Source organism: Nematolebias whitei, chromosome 3 (assembly GCF_014905685.2).
Source record: "Nematolebias whitei isolate Nwh7 chromosome 3, NemWhi1, whole genome shotgun sequence".
NCBI classification, from domain to species: Eukaryota; Metazoa; Chordata; class Actinopteri; order Cyprinodontiformes; family Rivulidae; genus Nematolebias; species Nematolebias whitei.
In genome coordinates, this window is record NC_056500.1 from 47906819 (window position 1) to 47917165 (window position 10347).

Genomic DNA, 10347 nt, shown 5'->3' on the forward strand with positions numbered 1-10347 from the left:
ACACACACACACACACACACACACACACACACACACACACACACACACACACACATCCATTATCTTTACCTGCTTATTCCACTTTGGGTCACGGGGGTCGCTGGTGCCCATGTCCAGCAATCACTGTGCGACGGGCGGGGTACACCCTGGACAGGTCGCAAGTCCATCACAGGGCCACAAAGAGACAAACGAGACAAACAACCATTCACTCTCTCACTCACACCTAGGGACAATTTAGAGTTACCAATCAGCCTAACATGCATGTTTTTGGTCTGTGGGAGGAAACCGGAGCACCCGGAGAAAACCCACGCATACACAGAGAGAACATGCAAACTCCACCCAGAAAGGCCCCTGAACCGGGGTTTGAACCAGGGACCTGCTCGCTGAGAGGCAGCAGCTCTACCAGTTGCGCCACCATGCTGCCCTCACACACACACAAGAGAACTTTATATCTTTCAACTTCTCTCACACCCAGCATCTACTCAATGTTCTTGTATCTTTCCACTTCAAACATCACTGTGTTTCTAAACATCTAAACAGGTAACCTCAAGCAATAACTGTGATTTTAGTTGGATCTGTTTGTCTCTATGGTGACATGCGCTGGTCAACTTTAGCTACTCACACACAACTATGGGCACATTAAGGTTTGTGACTTGGAATGTCAATGGAACCAGTAATCAGCAAAAAAGATTAGGGATTTTTAACCAGCTTAAAAGACTACAGGCAGATGTTGTCTTTTTACAAGAGACTCATAAATCTATTACAACTGCAGATGATCTTAAATCACCTGAGTTTCCTGATGTGTTTTATGCCTGCTATAACTCAAGAAAAAGGGGAGTGGCAATATTAATACACAAAAATGTTAATTTTACAGTACTAGACACAGTTACAGGCCCAGAGGGTAGATATTTAATAATAAAACTTTGTATAAATAACTACAAGCTGTATATTGTCACCATATATGCCCCAAATGTAGATGACGCCTCTTTTTTTTCGTGATTTTTTCTCAGCACTTTCTGATCACTTGGATTGCTCACTTATACTTGGAGGTGACCTCAACTTTGGTCTAAATGAAGAATTAGACAGATGTAGTAGAGCAGGAACTCAGCGCAGTTGGCAGTCCATAAATGTAGTTAAATAGTACATGAGTGATTACGGCCTTTGCGATGCATGGCGATCTCGTCACCCGAAACGTAGGGAGTATACTTTCTTCTCACCTGTCCATCACTCTTACTCTCATCTGGATTATTTTTTAGTCAGCAGCTCGTTGTTGATGGACATCTCGGACACTGAGATACACCCTATAGCTGTCAGTGATCATGCTCCTGTCTCTTTAACTCTAGCAAACAGAAAAGATATCCCAAAAAGTATAAACTGGAGATTTAATATATCATTGCTTGAGGATGAAGATTTTATCAAATATTTTACAGAAGAGTGGGCTTCTTATCTGGAGTATAATGACTTGCCTGGAACATCAGCATCTGTTCTCTGGGAGGCAGGGAAAGCAGTGATGAGAGGTAAAATAATCTCATTCTCATCACATAAGAAGAAAAAGAAAATAAACATATTCAGGAATTAGAAGAAACCATTAAATTGTTAGAAGCCTCCAAAGATGAAGACATGCTGGACAATATGCGTAAAGCAAAATTAGAATTAAATGAACTTATTAACAAAAAAACTCAATTCTTAATACAAAGACTCAGAAAAGAAAACTTTGAGCAGAACAATAAGTCAGGTAGCTTTCTAGCAAAACAGCTTAAAATAAATAAGGAAAAAACAACTATTCATGGTGTTAAAGACTTGACTGGGAATACAGTTTATGATCCTGAAAGAATAAACATCATTTTCAGAGATTTTTATAAAGCTTTATACTCACCCCAGATAAACCCATTAGATAATGAAATTGATCAATTCCTGGATAAAATAACACTTTCTAAATTATCAGATAGTCAATCAATGGAGCTGGACTCACCACTGACACCAGTGGAACTCCAGGAAGCCCTCAAAAGCATGTCCAATAAAAAGGCTCCAGGTCCAGATGGATTTCCAGCAGAGTTCTACAAAGAATTCTGGAATATCCTGGCACCACTATTTCACAGAATGCTAGAGGAAACTGAAAAAAATAACAGACTTCCAGAAAATATAAACTCAGCCAACATTAGTCTCCTGTTAAAACCAGGCAAAGACCCTGTATTACCTACCAGTCATCGTACCATATCCCTTATTAATGTTGATCTTAAAATAATTTGTAAAGCCCTCTCAAAAAGATTGGAAAAGATAACTCCTCTCATAATACATCCTGACCAAACTGGTTTTATAAAAGGGAGGCATCATCCACAAATTCACGCAGATTATTTAATTTAATTGATTATTCTTACAGTAAAAATATTGAAACTGCAATATTCTCTCTAGATGCAGAAAAAGCTTTTGATAGAGTTAACTGGAAATTTTTATTTGCAGCCTTGCATAAATTTGTTTTTGGAAATTATTTCATAAACTGGATAAAAATATTATACAGTTCCCCATCAGCATGCATTAGGACAAACAATCAAATATCTGCTAGCGTTCTTCTGCAAAGGGGCACCAGGCAGGGATGTTCACTCTCCCCCTCACTGTTTGCTATTTTCATCGAAGCGCTAGCCACAGCAATCAGGCAAACTACAGATATTAAAGGCATAAAATGCAATAACATAGAACACAAAATCAGTCTATATGCTGATGATGTGTTGCTCTTCCTCCAGCATTCACAAACCTCCCTCTCTCAGGTTATTGGATAGATAAACTCTTTCAAGAGTTTCAGATTACTCTATAACCTTATCTCTCATGGGAAGGATTGCTTCAATAAAAATTATGGTTTTGCCTAGAATAAACTATCTATTCTCATTGATCCCAAATAAACCATCATCTGACTGGTTTAGATCCCTGGACTCCTCCATCTCTAATTTTCTCTGGAAAGATAACCCCCCACGTATTAAACTAAAAACACTACAGAAGACCAAAGATAAAGGAGGACTAGAGCTACCCAATTTTTATTATTACTTTCTAGCCAACAGGCTAGAATACATCTCAAGATAAAACACACACCCCTTGATGAACCCTGGCTAGACGTAGAACAGACACTTTGCAATAATATACACTGTAATGATTTCGGACCTTCCATTCATTAGCTCAAACATAAAACGAGAGGAATGCTTTAAAAGCATCAGTATCAGCTCCTCTCTGACAGCTTGGTGGGAGTTTCTTAAAATGACAGTCTTCACTAATTCCATGCAGATGTACACCCATCTGGAACAACCCTGACATCCTACAACAGAATAATATGATAAACTTCCCAGGTTGGAGGTGTAAAGGAATAGAATATTTGGAACATATATATGAGGACATAAACTACATCCCATTTAACAGATTAATTAAACAATATGGGATTGATAAGAATAAATTTTTAGAATATCAACAAATTAAATCTATAACAAAAAATAAATTTCACCTTAATAACACTAGAATTGAAATACCAACAAGTGTATTAGAATTTCTAAATCTTAACCCTCCCAAATTATTATCTAAGGTTTACCGGACACTCATTAAAATAGATGAATCAATATCCCTTCCCATTGTAAAATGGGAGACAGACTTGTCAGTCAACTTTGACCAAAACTTCTGGTCTCAGATATGTCTAAGAACTTTAAGATGATTAAAAACCCCAACATACAATTAATACAATACAAAATCCTTCATAGAGTACACTACACAGATCAATGGATGTTCAGGATGGGTTTCGCATCATCTAATGTTTGCTCATAGTGTACAGAAAATATTCCTGACAATTACATCCACGCATTTTGGTTCTGCCCACCTGTTCAAAGGTTTTGGTGCTGGACATGTGAAGACTTATCAAAGTGTCTGAGATGTAATATTCCACTCTCTCCGTCAGTTTGCTTATTGGGCCACTTAGATGATGTCATCTTGGAGACAAAGTCAATTCGCAAGATTTTTACTGCTTTATGTATAGCAAAAAAAAAACTATACTCATGAACTGGAAAAATAAAAATACTCTTAGTATTAAACAATATAAAGACCTTTTGTTGGATTACATCAATCTTGAGATAGCCTGCACCTCCACATCAGACCAATCAATCTGGGCTTCTTTGATTGGCTCAAACACATAGTGGAGTTGGGTGAACTCCTTTGATTTCGTTCCGTGGGGCATCGTTGTTGATGTGTGGGGGGGGGGGGGGGGTACCGAGGCTGGGGTTATGGGGTGTCGTGGGCCCGGGGCAATGGCGCTCGACTGGGGTGGTGGCTTTGGTGGTTCTGGGCATTGACCTCTGCTGGCTGCATGCAGGCTTCTGGGCGGTCTGTCCTGGCGGGCGCAGGTTACTGGCCTGGTGGCCTGACTGCTCCTGGGTCAAGTCAAGTCAAGTCATATTTATTTATAGAGCACAATTTAAAACCGATAGACTGTTATCAAAGTGCTTAACACTAATGGTAACACTGAGAAATAAAAAGCAGTAAGAATATACCTTAAAAAATTAAAACAACAGCATTAAAATGAAGACATGGAACAAAATATACTAAAATCAACTCACACAGTATGAAACGCCAGAGAGAACAGATATGTTTTTAGCAGGGATTTGAACACAGGAAGGGAGGTGGCATGCCTAACGTTGGGGGGTAGGTTGTTCCACAGTTTGGGACCCATGACTGAAAACGCCCGATCTCCTCGGAGCTTCAGTCATGTTTTTGGAACAACCAAAAGCAGCTGATCGGATTATCTCAGAGCCCGAGAGGGAACATATGGTTCCAGTAGCTCAGAGAGGTAGATGGGTGCGAGGCCATTTAGGCACTTATAGGTCAGGAGGAGAATTTTGAAATCAATCCTAGTTCTCACAGGAAGCCAGTGTAGGGAGGACAGAACTGGTGTGATATGCTCATACCTCGGTGTACCGGTTAAGAGCCGAGCTGCAGCATTCTGGACGAGCTGTAGCGGTGAGATAGAGGCCTGGCTGACCCCAGCATACAGTGAATTACAATAGTCCAGGCGGGTTGTGATGAATGCATGGACTAGTGTCTCAAGGTCGGGTCTAGACAGCACTGGCTTGAGCTTAGCTACCTGCCGCAGTTGGAAGAAGCTTCTCTGCAGAACTGAACTGATCTGTTTGTCGAACTTAAAATCCGAGTCAAAAACCACTCCAAGGTTTTTAACAGAGTGCTTCAGATAAGGCTGAAGGGAGTCCAGGTTCACAGGATAAGAGGCGGCAGCTGAGCTAGGGTTAAAGACAATGACTTCAGTCTTCTGGTCGTTAAAACTTAGAAAATTTGAAGCCATCCATGTCTTAATGTCGTCCAGACATTTGAGGAGAGGGTGGACTGAACAAGCACTGGCTGGTTTCAGTGGCAGGTAGATCTGACAGTCATCGGCGTAGCAATGGAATGGAATACCGTGTTTTCTTAGGATCGACCCCAGCGGAAGCAGATAGAGTGAAAATAGAAGGGGTCCGAGAATCGAGCCCTGCGGGACACCGCAGGAAAGAGGCACTGAAGTGGATAGATTTTTACCCACCTTCACACAAAAACTCCTGTCAGAGAGGTATGAGCGGAACCAGTCTAATGCAGCACCTGTAATCCCAACCCAGTGTTCAAGCCGAGAGATGAGGATACTGTGGTCAACAGTATCGAAAGCGGCAGTAAGATCGAGGAGTACAAGAGCCACAAAATGACCAGAATCATTTGCTGTTAAAATGTCATTACAAACCCTAACCAAAGCTGTTTCGGTGCTGTGGAGCTGCTTGAAATCAGACTGAAAGACCTCAAAGATTTTGTTCTCAGTTAAAAACTGATTTAACTGAGTAAAAACTACTTTTTCCAGGATTTTGGACAGAAAGGGGAGTTTTGAGATTGGCCTGTAATTTGAGCAGGCTGGGTGGGTTTGGGGTTGGCGTGGGTTCAGGGTTCTGGGGAGTGTCGCTCCTGGGCTGAGGGCCCAGCTTGACCCAAGGGTCTCGGGTCTTGGTGGGTATGTTGTCGGGGTCTTGCATGCGCCGGTGCCTGACCCTGGCCGGGGGTCCTTGGTGCGCTGGTGGGCTTTGGGGCCTCTACCATTGGGGGTGATACTGTTGGTGGGGGGAGGATGGGCCATGGGAGGGGACGGGTGGATTCAGCCTGGGTGTCTTCTTGCCTGGCTGTGGCAACGGTCTGGTGCTTGGCTGGGGGTCTGGGCTGTGGGGGGCTGTGTGTGGGGGGTGTATTGGGGGCTCTCGCTCGGGTGGCTCTTCACTGTTGGCTCGGGGGTGTCTGGGCGTGTTAGGCGTGTGCCCTCCCTTGCGTGGGGTACTCTCATTGTGGGTATTGCTGTGGTGGACTGGTTGGTTCTTTTGTGGGGGTGGGGGTGCGCTCTCGGTCGTCGTGGTGCACTAACTGTGGCTGTTCGGGCACTCCTGGCTGATTGTCGCTGTTGGAATTTGGTGGCTTTTTTGGTCGGGGGCTGGGTATTGAGCTGGGGATCGGGTTGGGTGGTCTGGATGGTCTCGAGGGGGGCTTGGGTCACTGGCCCTTGTTCTGTCGGTCCTCCGGGTTATGTGCCAGTCCGTGTCCTGGGTCCCTGGTGGTGCGGCGGCCTCCTGCTCCTGGATGGATGTACTGGAGCCTTTCTTCCCTGGTAGATCTCGGAAAATGATGGATGGATGGATGGATGGATGGATGGATGGATGGATGGATGGATGGATAGATGGATAGATGGATAGATGGATAGATAGATAGATAGATAGATAGATAGATAGATAGATAGATAGATAGATAGATAGATAGATAGATAGATAGATAGATAGATAGATAGATAGATAGATAGATAGATAGATAGATACTTTATTGATCCCAAAGGAAATTACATGGCGATCTGTAGCTCTCATACACACAAACAAGATAAAAACACACCAGAATTAAAAAAAAAATATATATATATATAATATATATATATATATATATATATATATATATATATATATACATACATATAATATTAATAAACAATAAAACCTAGTATTAAAAATGATTGATAATAATTAAACAAGCAAGAGGAGATAAAGCAGCAACTATGCTAGGGGACAAAAAAAACAGCTAGCTTCTCTGGTTCCTGCCAGGATTGGCCGAATTATACAGCCTGATGGCACGAGGGACAAACGAGTTTTTTAGTCTCTCAGTAGAACACCTCATTGAACGGAGTCTAGAGCTCAATGAACTTTGCTAGTTAGAGAAGACAGAGTACAAGGGGTGGCCCTGATTGAACATGATCGCCCTGATCTTGGAGTGCGTCCTCTGCTCCACAGATGCAGGATGTTTTCCACAGTGAAGGAACTCTCCCCAGCCTCAGACTCAAGTTGAAGACATGCTGTAAGGGTTCACCCAGCTCCTCAGCACAGGCTTTCAAGAGACTCGGGCTGACCTGGTCCGGACCTGCAGCCTTCTTCGAATGGAGATGTTGTAGCTCCCTGGTCACCTGGTCCACCGTGATGGATGGAGGAGTTAAGATGGGAGTGGCTGGCAAATCCAAGACTGGAAGAGAGGCATCTTGAAGAGGAACAGTATGTACATGATCAGGGGAGGCCGGAGGGGGTGAGCAGCTGGTCACTGGGGGACTGAACCGATTAAAAAATGAGTTCAGATCCTCAGCTCTCTGGAGGTCCATACAGCCCACCCTTCCCCTGCTGCTGCAACCAGTAATAGTTTTCATGCCATTCCAGACTTCACGCATGTTATTATCCTCCAGCTTCTTCTCAAGCTTTTTGCTATATGCCTCCTTAGCTTCCTTCAGGCAGATTCTCAATTCTTTTTGTACCTCCCTCAGCATCACACAATTTTTGCTCCTAAATGCCCTTTTCTTCTTATTAAGAACTTCCTTCACTCCAGCAGTGATCCATGGTTTGTTGTTGGCAAAGCACTTCACTGTTTTAACAGGTACTACCTGGTCCATATAAGTTCAAATAGTCTGTCATGCACCCCACCGCCCCCTCCAGGTCATCCCCATGTGAGTTAACCAATAAATTCCAGTCAGTAGTGGCAAAACAATCCCTAAATTCATGCTCTACTTCAGGGGACCACCTTGTAGTTAGTTTGCCTCTTCACCAGAGTAGTATATATGGGTTGCAAATGAACAAGGTTATGATCAGATTTACCCAAGGAAGGGAGGGGTGAGACAGAGTATGCGTCCTTGATATTAGCATACAACAGATCTAATGTTTTATTTTTCCTAGTGGGACAGCTTACATATTGGTGGAAGGAGGCAAGAGTATTACCCAAAGTGGCATGGTTAAAATCCCCAGAAATGAGGAAAAATGCATCTGGGTGTTGAGACAGTAGCTCCATAGTCGTGTTTAATATAGACACACATACTGCCTCAGCATCAGCCTTCGGAGGTATGTAGACGCAGAGCGTGATGACATGTGAGAACTCACGTGGTATGTAGTAAGGTCTGATGCTAACCGCTAGCAGCTCCAAGTCATGACTGCATTTTACAGTTTTAACAGTCAGATGATTAGGGTGACACCAGTGCTTGTTAGCATACAGGATGAGTCCCCCTCCTTTGCTTTTTCTGCTGGAATTGGGATCCCGATCAGCTCTCACAGCAGAGAAGCCAGGCAGGTCCACATTAGCATCCGGTATGTAGCCGGTTAGCCACGTCTCGGTGAAGATAAGCAGACTGGCGTCTCTGTAGCTTTGCTGGCTCCCGATCAATGCGGTAAGCTCATCCATCTTGTTGGACAGTGCATTAACATTTCCAATAACCACAGATGGTTTCAAAAGCCTCCACTTTTCAGCTCTAGCCCACATTCTAGCTTTGTGTTTACGACCAGCTCGACATCCCCGGTACTTGCGCCATAGCTCCTTAGGAATCAGGTGGCGTATACCAGCCTTGGCATAGTTTGCTAGATCCAGTAACTCCTCACTCGAATAAACAAATCTATTAATGCAGGACGGCATTAATAGAATGGGACATAAAGATCACATTCAGTCTGTCAACATTCAGTCGAGCAAACAGACGTGCAGCCGGTCTCAAGCGGCACACCCAACCGGGAATGGGGGTGCCTATTGGGGTCAGTGGGGGAGCTGACCCCCTGGGAAGGCATTGCCACCTCAGTTCTTCCTCCCCATCCCGACATCGCTTCGTTTTGACGGGGTGCTGGCTGGTCGGCCTGATGTGACATTCGCGGTTGGGGTGCTGTGTGTGGGGGGTGCATGGGTGGCATGCCGGGGCCTCTCCGGGCCTGTGGTGTGGGGCTGTAGGGGTGCCTGATCATTGGTGCGCTGGGCCGGCCTTCCTCGGCTGCTGCTCCCTGCTGCTTTGGCCCCCGGCCTGGGGCTGACTTGCGATCGCTGTCGGGTGGGTGAGGCGCATGGACGGCCTGACAGAGGCTCTGTCGAGCTGTCTCTGTGTGCCTGTTTATGTCTCAGTTGTGTTTTAGGTGGTCCCCTCTCTTGGATCAATTTGGGCCCCCCATTTAATGTGGGGTCTACTTCCCCCTGTTGTGCTCCCCTCCGGTGGTGGGGCCCCCTGCCGCCGGTGCATTGACGGCTCTCAGTATCTGGGGCTGGGTGGTGGGGTGTGTGCAGGCCCGTCCTGGTGGCTGCCTGCTGGGGCCTGGGTGTCCTGGCTCTGCCAGGCCTCTGTTGGGGGGTGGTATGACCTCGGGACTTGGTGTCCATGGTCGGATCTACTCTGGAGGGGCGGGATGCCGGCGGGGCCTATGGACTCGTCGCTGCAGCCTCCTGGGGTTTCTGTAATGTGGTTGCTGGGGATCGCCCGGGGCTTCCTTTGCTTCTCTCTCTGTGGGGTGCGGGTGTCCATGTTGGGGGACTCCCGGAGCTCCGGGCTTGGGGACCGCTGTGTGTCTGTGGTTCCGGTCTTCCCTGTGTTACCATCGTGTCCTGTGGGGATGGGTCTGTGGGTCCCCACATCCACTATTGAACATTTTTATGGAGAAACCTTATAGTGACAAGCATGCTCACACAGGTTTAGATCCAGGTGTTTATCAGATACACACTCAAATGGGTTGTGGTGGCCACTAAATATATCTTGTATTACCATGTACTGTATAAAATACTTTCTAATGATGTTATATGTATCATTATATATGTTGTTTGTTGTTGTGGTTTCTTGGTTTTGTCTTGTTTTTTCTTTCCGCAGGTCTAGAGGCAGACTTCATTGATGTTGATTTGTGTTCTCTTTATCCCTCTCTCTCTCTCAATTCCCATCTTCTTCTTTACCTTTTAACCCTTCTCCCACATTTTTGCTTTGTTTTCTTCTTTGTTTTTCATCCCCATGTCCATTACATCTGAAACAAACCCAAAGCAAAT